General features: G+C 42.0%; 1 long non-coding RNA gene across 3 annotated transcripts in view; it reads left to right on the top strand.

Annotated features, from left to right (window-relative positions):
• Positions 1-2,682: 2,682 nt before the first annotated feature.
• Positions 2,683-16,558, top strand: part of LOC109323232 — a 192,473-nt gene continuing 178,597 nt past the window's right edge. The window contains exon 1 of one of the 3 annotated variants that reach the window (XR_002104588.1): positions 2,683-2,793. This is a non-coding gene — a long non-coding RNA (uncharacterized LOC109323232). Of the gene's footprint in view, positions 2,794-4,453; positions 4,553-8,073; positions 8,317-16,558 lie in introns of those variants that run through there. The other 2 variants (XR_002104587.1, XR_002104589.1) reach the window with 2 other exon arrangements.

The following is a 16,558-nucleotide window of genomic DNA, read 5'->3' as shown; positions in this document are numbered from 1 at the left end:
CCAGCTCTAACTTGTGGCAATTCATAGAAATTGCCATGAGTGAGACTGATCCTCCTAACTGAACAGATATTACTGTTGAATCTGGAGGGTGGAGGATTGGTTTCAATTTGGAGATGATCCAGGGAAAGAGGCTGTGTCTTCCCTGGCTCTTTCCATGCGTCGTTTCTTCCTCTAGCTTGCCCCACTCTCACAGCTCTGTTGCTGTCTCTGGGCAGGATGGGGGAGAAAGCAGGTCATCCTGGCGTTTTCTCAGTCCCACTGGAGTGGGCAGCCAGGTAGATTGGAGCTCCTTCGAGGTAAGGGGCTCCAATTCACCGATCCTCCCACACTAGCAGGGCTGAAGGGACCTCCCTCCCTTGCCTTCTCCCCACTCTCATCCAGAGACAGTAGTTCAGGCCATGCTGCTGTTGCAGCTGAACCAGACAGAAATTAATGAAGTTGCTCCACTTAGGAGCATCTTCATTTGAACCCTAATGCAATGAGGGTTAATGTGTTGTGCAATTGGAGGGCTCTGCAGCCATGCTGTTCTGTGTGGGCATGGATTTAGAGTGCTTTCAAGGGCCTGACCACATGACAAATATAATTTCTGTCTGTGACCTCTGTAAACTCTTCCAACCAGCTCTCTGGCAAAATGCAATGGAACTATATTGTCTCTATACAACATGGGAGTATTTGACTGCAAATCACCACACCTCTCATGGTTGTAGACAAGAATCAACCTTTTTCTTTTTATAAAATGGCCCAAAAATACAAATTCAAAACAATTTAAAAAATAATTTAAGCCAAGGTTTCTGGATTGTTTAAAATCACAAATTTTAATTATTTACATTTTTAATGAGTTCACCTTGCTGGAGGGCATTTAATAGATCTGCCTTTGGGTTTATACAGCACATGGAACAAGAGCTTTAATAATGACTCTACGATCAGCAATTATGAATGGCTTGATAGCTAAATCTGTATACTGAATAAAATGAGAAGTAATGGAGAAAACGCACTACATACAGTTATATATCCAGTGTATAAACTTTTTTTGAATGTAGGAACCATTTCCAAAGAAAATAAAACTCATACAATGAAGGTCTGGAGTGGATGTCTCCACAGTAGTTGAGTTACATTATAATGCCAAGGCAGATTGTCGGAGCCTTGTGGCACTCAGTGTACTCACACATCTGTATGAAAGCTACTGTGTAATACAGTTAAATTAATTTCAGTGCTCCATAGTCATGTTTGATCAAATTACACCCTTTAGAACTTTCTTTGCAATGATTACTCCAGTAAGTTAAATAACTTAAGGATTCTTACCACCACATAATTGGTGTGGAGCAAACTAATACCTATTGGAAAAGAATAATGAAAAAGTGATTATTTTTGTATCAGTATTTCTTTGTGCAAAGGAATTAGTTTTGCAGGCAGTTACGCTACTAGCAGAACAAATTCCAATGAATGACAGCTGATAAAATTCATATTTAATGAGCTTATGTTACCAAGATGCTGATTGTATTAAAAAAATAAGCCGAGTTTCAAGTCATTTTCCAAATGCCAATGAGTCTGTGTTGGAATCACTTCCAGAAACAGAGATAGCCTTGAAAAAAGTAGATAGCTACTTAACATCAGTAGTTAACTCAGACTACTTGTATGTATTTCAGGGATGTGCATAGACACAAAGCAGGAAAAGGAAGCTATCTTTGTCCTCATCCATCTTTAACTAAGCGCTGCCTGGGATAAATTAAACCTTTTGCTATGTGAGTATCCTAAACTTAAACTAGTGAAGGAAAGTATTACATCTTAAAGAGGAGTGCTAAGTCAGTTCCCCACCAGTGCCTGGTTTTATTGCCAGATAAAATAATTGCAGTCAGATTTTACTATCTGTGGGGCATAAGGTTTTCCCTTCATCCTGCTTGGAGTATCCCCGGTGGGAAGGCTAAGTCTCCCCAGGTGATGTGGACACCACTCAGCAGAGCTAGGCACCCTGACTAGTTAATCGGCATCAGCTGAGCTGGCTGCCTCTGTAGTAGGCTTACCAAATTGAGTGTGACCTCACACTTACTACACCTTGTGCAATTGTTCTTATGCCTAAAGGAGGTTTCTGATTCTGTGCGTGGCTAGCGCCTGTCCCAGACTACTTCTTATTCATATCCTGTTCCTGCAATATCTTGGATTCCTATGATCCTTGTTTCTAGCTCTTGGCTTTTATCCTGGATGTTTTGGTACCTGACTTTAGTCTTTGGTTTCCCACTTGCCTCTGAGGCTCTTAGTGGTGACTCTACCAAATAACCTGACCCATCTTTCTAAGTGGTTCCTTATGGCTAGGAAGAACGGCAGTAAGCTGTGAGAGCTGACAGAGCTTGGGTCAGCATGATTCCCTGTGGAGGTTGTGCTACAAGAGAAGGAGCCTTAGGATGGTTTGTCTGAGGAAGATGTAAACATATGAGAGCAGCAATTTCTGGGAGAAGTTGTGAAAAGGCCAGGTGAAGCCAGTCAGCACAGAAAGCACTGCTGAAAACAATGTGGAGCTAGTATCTGAGGCTGGTGCAGATGGGTGCTGTGTATTGGAGCCTGTAGTACTGGGAAGGTGTGAGCACACCTGTGTGTTCTCAGACAGATGTGGTGACATCCCCCCCACATCACCACGGGGTAGAGGACTTCTCTATACCCATGGGGAGAAGGCCCTGCAGAGGAGGGGGATTATGGAGTTGGCTTGGGAGAGGACTGAAACTCACCCTTTGGATTTTTGGAGAGGACTGGCTGTGGAAGGACCAAACTGAAGTCAAATGAACTACGTGCTCACAAGAGGTCAGTGTATTTGAACTGTCTTCTCTGTTTTCAAAGAGATCACCAGAAAGAAGGGCACTTCTTTCCTTACAGAGTCGTTATTCTTAAAATTGTGGAGATGAACTGAGCAAAACAGACTTGTGAATTCAGTTGCTATATAATGAAATTCCTAATATCCCTACTGTAAATGAGCCACCTCTGCAAGTGTCTGTGAAACGTGAAAATTCCTCTCTAATAGCTTAACCTTATCTAAGATAACTGTTTGCATAAATACTTAAGGGTTCTTATACCGCTTACTTGGGCTAATCTCCCATTTAAGCTGCAGTAAGGAGTATAGCTGGTCAACTTTGTCAGAGTCCATAACGATGACAAATTAGTGTTTGTCAGCTACTTCTAGTAGTGAGGTCAGAATGTAGCCCTCCTTTATATATCAATGACTAGGGCAATGCATTTGGTGCTTGCTTTAGTAGCAGTTTATGTTAAATGACTGCAGTGCAACACATATTCTCATCAGGTTGGGGGTGTGCTTCAAGAACAGTATTAAATGGTTACTGTGAAGGACTTTGAGACTGACTTTAATATTAAATTTAACATGTTTGCAATTGTCCATTTGCCTGACTCTTCCTTGTTTGGTTTTTTTATTACTAAATTTGCCGAAAACCCAGATAAGACTTCCTTTACCTAGCCAGGAATCCTGTGGCAAATTTCTTTCTTTCTTTTAATGAATGTATATTTTTCCTTTTTCATCAAAACCAAAATTAGTCTTAAGGGGCTGGTTTTAACAATTTTCCCAGTTGGGTGGGGGAACCTGGGCTGGGGGACCTCATCCAAAAATATCTGACTCAAACAATTTTGAGGTGTTATGGAAAAGCACTGTGCAGCACTCATTCTTAGCAGATGCACCGATACCTTGATGTGTGCTGACAAATTCACTGTGTTGGTGAAGGACAAAAAGAGACAGCCCATACGTGCAAGCCATACCTGCTGAAGATCGTTCTGCATTGTGGATGAAGACAGAGCCACTGAGCTAATTAGCACAGGCTAACAGCTATGTGACCCTCAAGCCTGGCACAAGTCTTTGCAAGCTATGTGTGCGTTCCACAAGGCAAATGGTGTCCCCTGTCTGATATTACTACCTTACAGGTTGGATGAGAATACTGTAAAAGTATAAAGATGAAAAAGGCGAGCAACGGAAGGAAAGATTGCAGAGCTGAGGCAGGTGGGAAATGTAAAGATTAGGGCAAGGAAGAGGGACTCATCTTACAGTTTTGTAAGAGTATTCCTAATAAGGGAGTATGTTCTCAGCAGAGCCAGAAGGGACACACTAATGAATACAGCTATAATGGGTAGATGGTTAAAATTTGGGATGGCTAGGAAAATGTAATGCCTTTCTAAAATGGCTATTACAAAAGCAAAACATCAGTTGAGTTATGCTTGGGATATTGCTTTTGGTATAGGGGCTGTTTCACTGTTGGCAGGGTTCAGTTCTCTGATTGAGTGAGTGAATGAATGGCTTGAAAAATAGATAGTACCATCTTTAGTCCCAGCTGGGAACTTTTGCCTGGTTAGTAAACCCTTTGTTGTAACAGTGAAGGTCTTTTTTAAACTTGCACTAGTGAGTAAAACATTAAAAGAATCCACTAACAATTCTAAATGATTAAACCTGGCTTTTGAGGTAACTGCTAGAATATTAATGAAGCAGTATATGGGATAGAAAAGTGGGCTTAAAGTTTAAATGGAGTGAACACAAGAAGTCTCTGGAGCCAGCTCAGCCAGAACTGTATGTTATGATGTGATTAGTTGTTTGGATATGCCAAGTTAAAGGAGTTTTTTAATCATCAAAATAGTTAATGCTTCACTTCTGTCCTTGCAGGGATATTATAACTTTTGTCTAAGCGTTGAGGTTTGTTGTCTAAATACAACAGATAGAAAAGTGTATGCTAATGAGGAGTCATAATGAAAAGAGTGCTGGCTCTGGTTGATGGGGAAATCACAACAGGATCACTGTTTGGCTAACAGAAGCACTTTATTTTACATGGCCACGGGAGATCAGCAAGAGGTGGCTGATACTCAACAGAAAAAGGACGCAGGTTCCGTTAGAGACGCAGATCAGCCTCCCCCCTCAATACATTCTTGGCAGTCTGACAGTAACGCACCCTGGAGTCTTGCTATACTAAACGTGTTTTCTCCAGCTGTCTCCCGATAAGCTAATCTTCAAGGTCTCTTTGTTTAGCCTTTACGTATGCTCCTTATTATGACCTAACTTTATTTTGCTTGCTCCAGTACTTTTCCTCCTCATGGTTGTGTAATGCGAGAATCCATAACTCACCTGAATATTAAACATTGCCTAAATGGGTGTAAAGTTTATAATGAAAACTGTACCTCACAGCATGCACTGTGAATTTTGTCTTAAGTGATTAGGTGCATTCATAGCTAATTTCTTTCGTATGGTTTCCGATTACTGCATTAGGAGCTGAATCAACTCATTTCTGTGAAGACAGTTAGCTAAGTATGCCCAGACAGATATTTTAAAGTCCAGGTCATTAACCCAGTAAATAACCTTTGTGTATTGAGGGCTCCTCTAGACCTGGAAGAAGGGAAGAGTGGTAATAAAGTTGATGTCACTTCCATACGGGGCGATTCATAATTCTTCAGGTATGCTGTATTATATTAATTGTGTTGCACTTCAAAGAATGCCTATAAATTGTTTTGCTGGAGCTGGTCAGGGACTTCAAATATTTTCTAGCAAAGACATTTAGCTGATTTGTTGAAACCAAAACTACTGAGTTTTGGGAAGCTTCAAAACAAACAAGTTCCATTTTTCAGGCCCAAGCTTCCTTTTAAACACTAAAAACAACTTGATCATTTGAATTATAATCCTGTTTTATACAAGTCTTTAAAAGTGTTGACTCTTCATCCTGACACAGGACAGGAAAAATGGTCAAAATCTCATTCTTGTGAGACAGCACAACCACTTCCTGCCCGTATCTGTCAGGCAGCCTGGAAAGGCTTTAAAATGCTCTGTCTGTAGCTTGGGCTGTGGTGATCAAAAATGAAAGAAGACCTTTCCCAGTCCAGAGAGTGAGCTCAGTTTGCCCTTGTTTAGGTTCATTCAGTGTTTTTGTGGTGAAGTAAGTGTTGTTGCATACATCTGATTTAAGGAGAAAAAAATAGTGAAGAATTACAAATACTTGACCATGTTTTGGAAAAAAGAGTTGGGGTGAGAAAATCAATGCACTTCAAATGTTTTATCTGGATTTAGATGAAATATTTGGATATGGATATTTTTCCTGCACCACTCAGAGTTGGCACATTTTGATGTAGCTAAGGCTGGTCAAAATAGGAACTTCAACAATGCTCCAGAACTATTCTAGTCATCTTGTGGAGGCTGGGGGGAGGAGAGGGGGGTATCTCTTCTGGGAACATTTCTCTGTTAAGATGTCAAATAAACATTCAAAACCATTTTTTTATTTTTTAGCCTTTGCCCTTGCACTTACTATGTGTGGTGATGGGTGACAAGTACTTAAAACTTCCTTACCTACTTTCAAGTAGAGAAGTTGACCGGTTTTTCTGGAGGCTGGGAAAAATTGCTCCTCTTCTTTCTCCTCTTTTGCAGGGGAAAAGATATTTTGAAACAAGGGGAAGAACTGAAGCTTTATTTTTATGGGCCTTAACAATTTAAGCTTTGTCTGTTTTCTAGAACTGTACTGCAAGCCCTTTGCCTTTATGAGCCTGTTGCTCTAGAAAACTTCATCCTGCTTCAACAAAGCTGCCTTTCTTTGCTTCTTGTAAATCAAGGTGCACTGTTACTAATACAAGCTTATGGGTATGTATAACCCACACTTCACATGCTAGCTTACCTGATGGCAAACAACCTTAAGAATGGTCAGTTGTGTTGATCAGGAGCTGTGCTTTTATCCTAGGAGCGAAGATGGGAAGCTCTTAACTCTTGCTTGTGGATCATATCTTTGCCTTGCATGAACCTGTGTAATTTCCTTTGGGTTTTGGGGGAACACTAATTTGTGTTGGGAGTAGGGATGAGATCCAAGCCCAATGGTTAAGTTGTGTAGCATTTCATTCCCTAGAAGTGTGGGGTAGGCTTGGTTCTTCTGGCCAGACTGCAGTACTGCAGAAAAGGACATGGGAGTTATGGTGGACCCTAAGCTGAATATGAGCCAACAGTGTGCTCTTGTGCAAAAAAAGCCGATAGTATGCTAGGTTGTATTAACTGTAGTGTCATTTGCAAGTCAAAGGAAGTGATTTTTTTCTTCTGTTTAGTACTAGTGAGGCCTCATTTAGAGTCCTATATCCAGTTTTGGGCCCCACACTTCAAGAAGGATATAGAATTAGTGTCCGACAGACAAAAATGATCAGAGGCCAGGGAAACACAATTTCATGAAGAAGCACTGAAAGCAGACATTATTTAGTCTGATGAAGAGAGAATGTCAGGGGCAGGGATGGAAGGGAGGAGGGATTAGTTAACATTTTTTAGATATTTGAAGGATTGTTGCAAAGAGGATGGTGATAGACAGAGATGGGGATTCAAGGGACAGAGTTATGTGCAATAGTATTAAATGTCAGTAAGGGAAATTTTAAGTTGGATATTAGGAAGAACTTTTTCATTATGAGGGTGACTAGGCATTGGTGCAGGCTACCCACAGAAATTTTGGAATCTGCATCATTCTAAGTTTTCAAATGTTTAGACAAATGCTAGACTTTGATTTAATCAGCGATGATCCTGCCTTGAGCTGCATGTTGGGCTAAATTACCTTCTGATGTCCCTTCTGTCCTGATATTTTTTTAATTTTTTTTTTTTTAAGGAATTAGTGATTTTACTTGTTGGGAACTTCTCCCCACACAGATAGGGACAAGCAAATGCCTTCACCTGTGCAGGCAGATGCATTCTCTGCATTTCTACCAGTGCTGGCTTTTTTCCTTACAAGAAGGCATGTGGTTTTGTGTGATTTAGATGAACTATTTTTCTTTCTCTCACTTTACCTTCCTTCCCCAACCAGAAATGAGACTTGACCAAGGAGATCTGCAGCAAAGATAGAGTTGATGGATTGTAGGAGGTGGTAAATGGCACAGGGGAATCATATTCCACAGATGCTAGTGATTGCTCTTCATTAACAGCCCTTCCAAAAGCTTAAACTTTAATGTGGCCATAAAAAAAACAAGAGACGAAACGTTTAGATTTAGCTCCTGCCCTTTTGTTCAGCAGCACGAAGCTTTTTTTTTTTTTTTTAACATTTGTTACATTTTTTCCTCCCATGAAACACCTCTTATAATCTGAGATGGTAGGAATCATTTACTATAAATTGTGGTGCACTTTAAATGTCAGTTCTTCCTGTATTTGCTTCAGTTGGGGGGTGGGGGGTGCATAGCAGACAAATGTATTATCTTGGCCAGCAGTGTTTGGAGCAAAATCACAGCCTGAATTTCTTTGTTTCTGTATGATGCCTCTCAGAATACTCAACACAAAGGCACAAATGAAAGGGCTGACTGAAGCTTCCCTTGATTTCACGTTGCTGTCTGTGGGTACAGGTAGGATCTTGATGTGTATAAACCTCTTCATGCATCCTGAAGCCTCTTCATGTATAAATGGGTCCTTGATGATTAGGTTAGTGTTTGTTTCTTTCTGTTAGGAAACTAGTACTTTGAGTGTGTTTCTGGCACTGAGAGGCCTGTTCTAGGAACCTAGAGCTGATTGACCCTGCAGATGCTAGTCTAGCTATCCCTTCCTACATTTCTCACATTTGAGGAAGCTTTCAAAACAGTCTTTTGTTTCTTCTACTTCTAAACAGCTACTGCTGGAGAAATGCCATCGGGATTGATTTCCTTTGATGTTTTCACTTGTTTGGAGTTCCTGGCAGAGTCACAATCTACCACCTTCAAACCCTGTCTGTCCTATGATCAACTAGTTAAGGATCCCTGGCCCCATCTAGCGCACAGATGAACTGATAGGTGCTGCCTAAGGTTTCCACAGTGAATATGGAACCAAGTAAAGACCTGCACTAACCATAGGACAGAGCTGCTTGCTTAGACACGTGGCATCCTATATGCCCTGCAGCTTTAAAACGAATTGGGAGAGGCTGCTCTGAGCTTCAGGGCAGGAGCTCAGTGCCTTTGCACACCAATACTGATAACGTGCCCATATCTTGTTTATTACAAAAGGGGGACCAACTTCAGAGCATCAGATTCCAGCAGTGACACAATGCTGGCCCTGGAAGGCCTCTCTGTCTGGAATCATAGTGGGTACTAAAACCTACATGAGCCTCAGTTTGCACATGCCGTCCTGTCCTAAAAGCTCAACTGATCTAAAAGATGTATTCTGCACCATCCTCTCCTGTGTTCATCTTATCCCTCAAGCTGAGCAGATACTAGTCTCCCATTGGGTCCATGGGTGGCACTGAAGCTGGACTTACCAAAGGCCAACCAACCCACCAAGTCTGGTACTGGTTCACCATGCATCTCCAGAATGGCTAGGGTGGCATTCCCCAGCTCTAGGCGTGGTTGTCATGTAACTAGGGATGCTTAAGACTTCCTCCTGATGTCTCAAGAAGTCTGTTCACCAGTTTCCTACCCCTGTCTGTTCACCAGTCTTCCCACAAAAGACTACAACATCTGAAACTGAAGTTACTGTAGGATTCATAACTGTTCCTTTTTGGAGTCATAGTTTCCTAGTTAGTAGGATCAGAAGGGACCTGAGCAGATCATCTAGTCTGACCCCCTGCCATGGCAGGAAAGAGTACTGGGCTCAAATGACCCCAGCAAGCTGATTTTCAAGCCTTGTCTTAAAGAGCCCCAGGGTAGGAGCCAGCACCACTTCGCTTTGAAGTTGGTTCCAGATCCTAGCCGCCCTGACTGTGAAGTAGCGCCTCCTGATATCTAATCTGAATTTACCCTTCTCTTGTGGAGGCTGAACAGGTTCAGGTCCCGTAGCCTCTCCTCATAGGGCCTGCCCTGCTGCCTCCTGATCATGCAAGTGGCGCTCCTCTGGACCCTCCCCAGAGGGTCTGTGAGGTAGTCTCATAATCTCCTCAGCACTGGATTTCCTACTGTTAGCAGAAGCAAAAATACCTCCACTGTTAAGAATATCCAATCTGACTCTTATACAGATGCACCCTCCTATACTGACTAGAACATATTTTATATTTCCCAACTAATTCCTAGCACAATCTGTTTGTCTATTTTGACTGCTCAGGCTCAGGGAGCAGAGGGTGGCTTTCATCAGCTGTGGCACTGCAATAGAGGGCTTATTCCTATTAGTCTATGCATAAATGCTTAGGCAGGGGCAACACTTCCCCATACTCTTTCCTTTTGCTCTGCCCTCATTCCTACCAAGCTTCTTGACCTTATCATTCTCTGTGGGGCATGTCACACACCCACCGTCTTGGATTTTTTACCCAACTGGGCCAGGTCCCTTTTCCTACAGCTTCAAAATAGGAACTTAAAGCCACGGTAAACTTCTGGGATCCTTCACCTGAGGCTCAAACTAGAGGTTATCTGGTTTTTAGCAGGTGTTTCTTCCTCATTCCTGGGTGAGCCAGTGATGACAGTTGTCTTATCTGAGGTGTGAAAAGATATTTTAGGCTTTTTAAGGGGCCTGTCAACTAACTAAAATTGTGGTTGGGAAAGTTCATACTTCAACATCTTGGTTCTTGGGCACCTCACATTGTCTATTAATGATGACTGAAACCCTGCTAACCTGTATTGGAAAACACCTGCCTCTAGCCAGCGCAGCAGAGGAAGTCCTCCGTTGAATCCATTCTGGAGAATTTCTTGTATGCTCCTTTTACACCTACCCCACTGATAGCTGCTGTGCCGAACTGTGCCAAAGCAACAGTAACTGTCTCCTAAGAACCAGGAACTTCCCGCATTAGGGTGACCTGTTTTCACTGGGACAGTCCCATTTTAAACACTTGCCTTGGGTGTCCTGTTGTTTTGGGCAAATGAACACTTCTGTCTCAATCCAGTGGCATGTCCAGGTCAGGTGATTAAAAAAGATGATCTCGTTGAAAATGGGACTGTTTTAATATCTCCCTCTTCTCCTGCCCACTCTCCCACATTGTCTGGTACATTCAGCTGTCTCCAAGCTCTGGCCTCAGCTGAGTGCACCAGAGAGCAGTGATGGGTTGTGGGGGAGAGGAATGGAGTGTCCTGATTTGTGACTAGGAAAATATAGTTGCCTTGCCTCCATATCTTTCAAGGGGGCTAGGGTGTGCATGTTTCTCAACATACTTGCTGGCCATGAAAGCTTTGTGGGACCTATATATGAATCTCTCTGGCTGCTTGCCCTCTTAAGCAGGTGCACGCACCCAGGCACACTATCACACTTGGGGAACACCCACAATTCTTCCTTGATAAGAAAATCTATTAGGCAAATTATCAGGAGTTGTTCCCAATGTACCTTGGGGACAACAGTGTAATCATGACATCCCTGAGTTTTAGAACAGCTGTGTTGCTGTCCTTAAACAATGAAGTGAAACTTTAAATGATGAAATGAAGCTGTTAACTTTCCAGATCTAATCCTGCTGGATATGGTGCTCACCTGATTCTGTGATGCCTATAAAGTAACCTCTGCATTAATTAACAGTCACAAACCTAGAGGAAAGATTGCTGCTTATCACAGTGGTCACAGGTATCGATACAGTCATGCAGCTGACTGAGATGGATTGACAGTTAGCACTTTTGAATCTGAAAAGGCTTGTAGCAACTGGCGCCATACACAGTTTGAATCCTGAGATGCCATTGATGGATTGCCCACACACAAGCTCCTTCACCACTTGGCTGAATGCCGAGAGCGCAGCCCACAAGGCAATGCCTATGATGTCCTGCCAAATACACCTGCTAGCACTGAACGCTAGGACAGCCTGATCTCCACAATCCATCCCGTAACTATCTGTGCACCTAAAACATATGATCAATGGGGATGGCCTGATGTGCGGGTCTTTTGGAAAGATCCGACATCTCCAAGGAAGCTGAGGCAGCAAATGCTTTTAGATTCAGGTACATCTTTGTCTATTCTAAGTTGTGAGGGACTCCAAGCCTCTCAGCTGAGGGACCTCTGAGTAATAAACCTTGAAACATTTAATGGCCATTCAGTCACAGCTGCTTTTTCCCTTCCCTTGCAATTCTGGGTCAGTGAACCGACTGCCCTACCAGTAAACAAAGCCGAGTTTGCCCCGACCCTGCTGAGAGGAGTTGGGATCCTAGGAATGAATAAATATCCTTAAAGGCATAATAGATCTCTCTAATTCAGCAATCTATGTTCAGCTGGGATGTGATACAAAGGAACAAGACTTTTAAAATGTATTTATGCATGCAGTGCATTGCTGCTCAGCCCTTAAGGCACCCAAACCTTTAAAACAACTTGAGTGGCCCATCAGTGTCAGCAACATAGCCAAAACTGTCCCTGGGGTCTGCAAAATTAGATTGCAGATGGATCAATGTCATGGAAAGAGTAACAGGACTAGATCTTCCCCCCCAGTGGCAGCACCGCTTTGCAGTGGCTGCAGAAGCCAGCATAGAAGAAACTACTGACCACAAGCAGTGGTGGAACAAGCCAAACCTAATGACAACCCTGTCTGGTCAATTCAAAGAGCAGATGGGAAAACTTGGTTCCCAAAATGAGCACAGTAAAAGTGCTACCCTGGATGCTTACCACTCATAACCCAGGAGAATATAGCCTTGACCCAAAAAGCTCATTTGATTTTTACCGTAGCCTTACCATTCAAATTTGACTCCTCTCTATTTCTAGCATCTAGATACTGCAATTTTTGGTGACTGACTTGGTCTATAATTCCTATCTGGGTTCCAGCTGGTCAAGTTAATGTCTCCCCAACAATCAATAACAATTCCTCTTCATCTAACTTTTGTGTGGGGGATTGATACTCCACAGGATGGGCATACTGCAACTCGCAGCGTAAGCAACGCTACCTTTGTACAAACCCTTATAGTCAATAGCCTCGATAGTGAAGTTTGGAAACTTTGCAGTTCCAACAGAGTAACAAAAGCACAACTGGGTAAAATACAAGGAGCAGCGCACAGAATAGCAGCAGGTCCTGTGGTGGTAAAAAAAACAAATGGGTAACTAAATGTGGGAATCCAGCCCACAGTTCATGGAATTAACATTTAAATTAACTTGTCCTCAGCTATCATTCAACAAGACAAGCTCCAGTGTCTAAACCTTACACAATCCTTACAAAAGAACTACAGAAGTGAACTTTTTTGTACAAGTCTGGGTGATTTAAAGTTCAAATCTCAGCAAAACACTGTTATTGTGTGAGTGAATCCATAATTCATTGATTAGATTAAGCAAAAGATGCCACACAGCATCACTGGAGGGAACTCTTTTCCGATAGTCTCCAACTGCTACTGGCATTATAAATGTGGCCTTACAACCCATGGTAGTTTTGCATGCTAGTACTGGCATATTGTTAGTATTGATGCAATGTATCTGTGCATGTAGGACCCAGCAGTTGCTTCTAAGAGTTGAATCCTATGCTCATGAGGGGGAGTTGTGAGCCTTCCCAACTCAAATGTAAATAAGTAGCACAGGCATGTCCAGCAAGAAGATATGACCTTGCCCTACCTGCCTTGATGGTAATGCCAGAATGTCTTGGTGATGCTACATAAATAATCCATGAGCATCAAATGGCGGACTGCTGGTCATGAAAGCTTGGCTGGACCTACATGTTGTAGTTTGGTCATTTAAATTTCATAATAGTTGCATCTTGCACAAAAATGACCTTAGTCACAATCTTATCAAAATGAAGCAATCCCAGATGCTTTCATCTCCTCTGCTAGTTGTAAATACACCTGATGTTTTTACTATGTTAAACCATTCATAAATAACTGCATGTCGCTATATGATTGCATCTTCCTTATTGACACATTCTTCCCTGATTTAAGTCACTTCTTGGAACAGGCATTCAATATCTGTCTGGGTTTTTTTGATGTCTCTATAGACTGTATCTGGTTCAGAATGTTTTGGGTTCTGCCCCACTGTTAAAACAGCTAAAACAGTGTCTTGTGATTGATGTCCCAAGGTATCCCATGCAGTCAATCAAGCTCCATCCCAGTTGATTAAGTGGTAACTTCCAGACCCATCAAGAGCTTGCAAAAGCAAGTTTCACAACTGGATGACCCAAAACAGAATCCAAGTGGCTAGCAATTGTAATACAATGGCCCTCTCCCTATGCACTTTGTTTGGGATTTTAATCATTGATTCAACAAGAAAGAAGACTTTGAAGGCATTCACCTGAAGAGTATAAAAAAACAATGGAGCTGCTGATAAGGTGTGTTCTGAGAGAGAGAAATCACTGCAACACTAACCTGTACCCAGTTGATCATCTTCAGAAATGGATCCACACCCAATCAAAGCTGTAAAAATTGAGACCGATTCCTGCTTCTATTGATGAGAGATGCTATTACAGCTAAAATATACTGGACTTTAATGATAGCTCATTTATTTAAATATTGAAAAGGAGTCTTTTCTGTCACTTTGTTTTAAAACTCATTTATGGTGTAGTTATTAAAGCCCTTCCTCCATTCATCAGATGAGGTGTTATGTCAATCCTTAACTGCACTAGGTTTGACTCCTGTTCTTAACTGTAACATAAGTTTCTGAGAGCGAATCCATGAAATGTGGTTTTATTAACTGGGACCCATATGTTAAAGTTTAAGGACAAACTTCCACACACAACTGGAATAGAGGAACAGGTCGAGTCTTTTATCACCTTGAATACATCTTTCAGTGGCTTTGTGGGCTAGAGAGACCGCTTCCAGACAAGTGACAACCTTAGTTGCATAGAGGCTGTTTTCTCAGGAACTCTAGTTTATATTCTCAGGAACCTTAAAGAAGTCTAAATATCAGTTGGAAATCTACCCTTTTGAGCAGCGTAAGATCTTCCTGGACTCAGGAGAAAGTGGCTAAGATGAGATTAAATCAAGGGAACAATTTCAAAACCTGGATTCAATCAAATGTTCAGATGCTTCCTGACATGGAAAAGTTGATTGAAAGTAAGATGTTGCTTGTTTTCATTATCCTTCTAATTGAAAGATAAGTGAAAAAAGTTTGACAGCAAAGTAATGTATTAGATATGCCTACTCCAAGGTGGAGCTAAGAGTACAAAACACTTAAAAGCAGGGAGTGATACTATAATGAAGTACTGTGGGAAATTCAGTTGTGGATCTACATTCCAATCCTGCTGCCCATATTGGTCTGTTCTCCTGGGATGCATCTACATCTCAACTGCAAACGCTAAGTGAATCACCATTATTTTATAATGCAATTGCCTGCTAATCTGGAAGTCATACGGAAGCAACACTCCAACTATGCAGCACTTGCTTCACCCAAACATAGACAGCGGATAAATAGTATCCGCCAGGCCCATTCTCACAGAATTATCCTAGTATATAATCCATAGCGTAAAGCCTTTGGTTACTTCTACGAATTTATGGCTTACCTGTGGCTTTGTTGAACAATGGTTACGTTTAGAAATATCTGAAGCAGAAATTATTTTCTTTAAGCGTGCAGGAGTCAGCTTAAATGTATTTGCCCCCATGCAGGACTGTATGCTTTTAATTAATATATAAGCATATATAAGAGTTAAGGCATATGCAAAATCATTAGTGTCTTGGGTAATTGCACATGCTGCGGCAGTCTGGCAGAGATCTGCTTCATTCCATGTCAGTTAAATGATCAGCATAATATAGCTCGAGTCTTTGCGCAAAACTTGTTCTAAGTGTTTTACCAGTAGCTTTCCCACAAGGTGTGGGAAACTGTATCATTTCTTGCATAGCCCACCTTTGTTAATTGGAAAAAATTTGGAAAAATGCTGCAGATAAACATAAAAAACCCAAAATGGAAGCAGAGCTCTCTCTAAATTCTTACATGTCTATTTGTACACTTCAGTGCGGTGTACTCTCCCTGCCCATCCCCCCCTCCCCTTTTGCAAACAACTGTTTGAAATTGAGGGTTAAACTCCTAAAGACTTGTTTATACACTGGTGGTCTAATTAGCCCTGAGCTGTGGCATATTATTTTAGATATGATGCTATGCTGCAGCTGTATTTATATAGCTATCTGTTACAGGACAGTGTGAATCATTGCATGTATACAGCAGGCATTTTCTGTCTCAGGTGCTCAGCATTTGTTTTGTTGTCAGACTGTATGTGCTATGGGATATTTCTTACAGTGTAGTCTGAAATGTGAGGCAATGAGGAATATGTAGACCAGTTCCTTCTGTGGGACTGTTCTTGGGTCAGTTTATCCTTGATGCAGAGTTATTTCTGGGTTTGGAAAACCAGTTTGATTGATGGGAGAGCATTGTGCTGAAGAACTGGAATGACCAGCAGATGACTGCAGAATTGCAGGAAACTTGCACGAATTCAGAAGTATGTGGTTTCTGGTGGTTACCAGTCAAAGTGATCACCAATTTGTTGTGAGATGTGCTGAGGCTGTTGTGACAGGGACATGTGCTGCTTAAGAAGGAGGCACTGCTACAATGTATTATAGTGAATCTCGGCTAGGGTGCTGGGCAGCTAGGGGTGCCACCATGTCCTTTGAAGGGTGCCTTAAGGTACGAGGAGATGTGCACAAAAGCTAAGCAGATATGAGCATCCTTGTCCCTGCCTGGATGATCCCCTACTTCCACTGCACAGTCCCTCTGCAACAAGCTAAGGAGGATAGTTGGGGAAGCGCTGAGGTCCCAGAGGGGAGGGGAGCCAGGTGTCCAAGGAGAGTGGTCACTCCTTAAGGAGACGATCCTCCAAGCCCAAAG

The sequence above is a fragment of the Crocodylus porosus genome, unplaced genomic scaffold, assembly GCF_001723895.1.
Source record: "Crocodylus porosus isolate Cpor-Errol unplaced genomic scaffold, CroPor_comp1, whole genome shotgun sequence".
NCBI lineage: Eukaryota > Metazoa > Chordata > Crocodylia > Crocodylidae > Crocodylus > Crocodylus porosus.
Note: the sequence above shows the minus strand (reverse complement) of the source record. Positions and strands in the feature narration are given on the sequence as shown.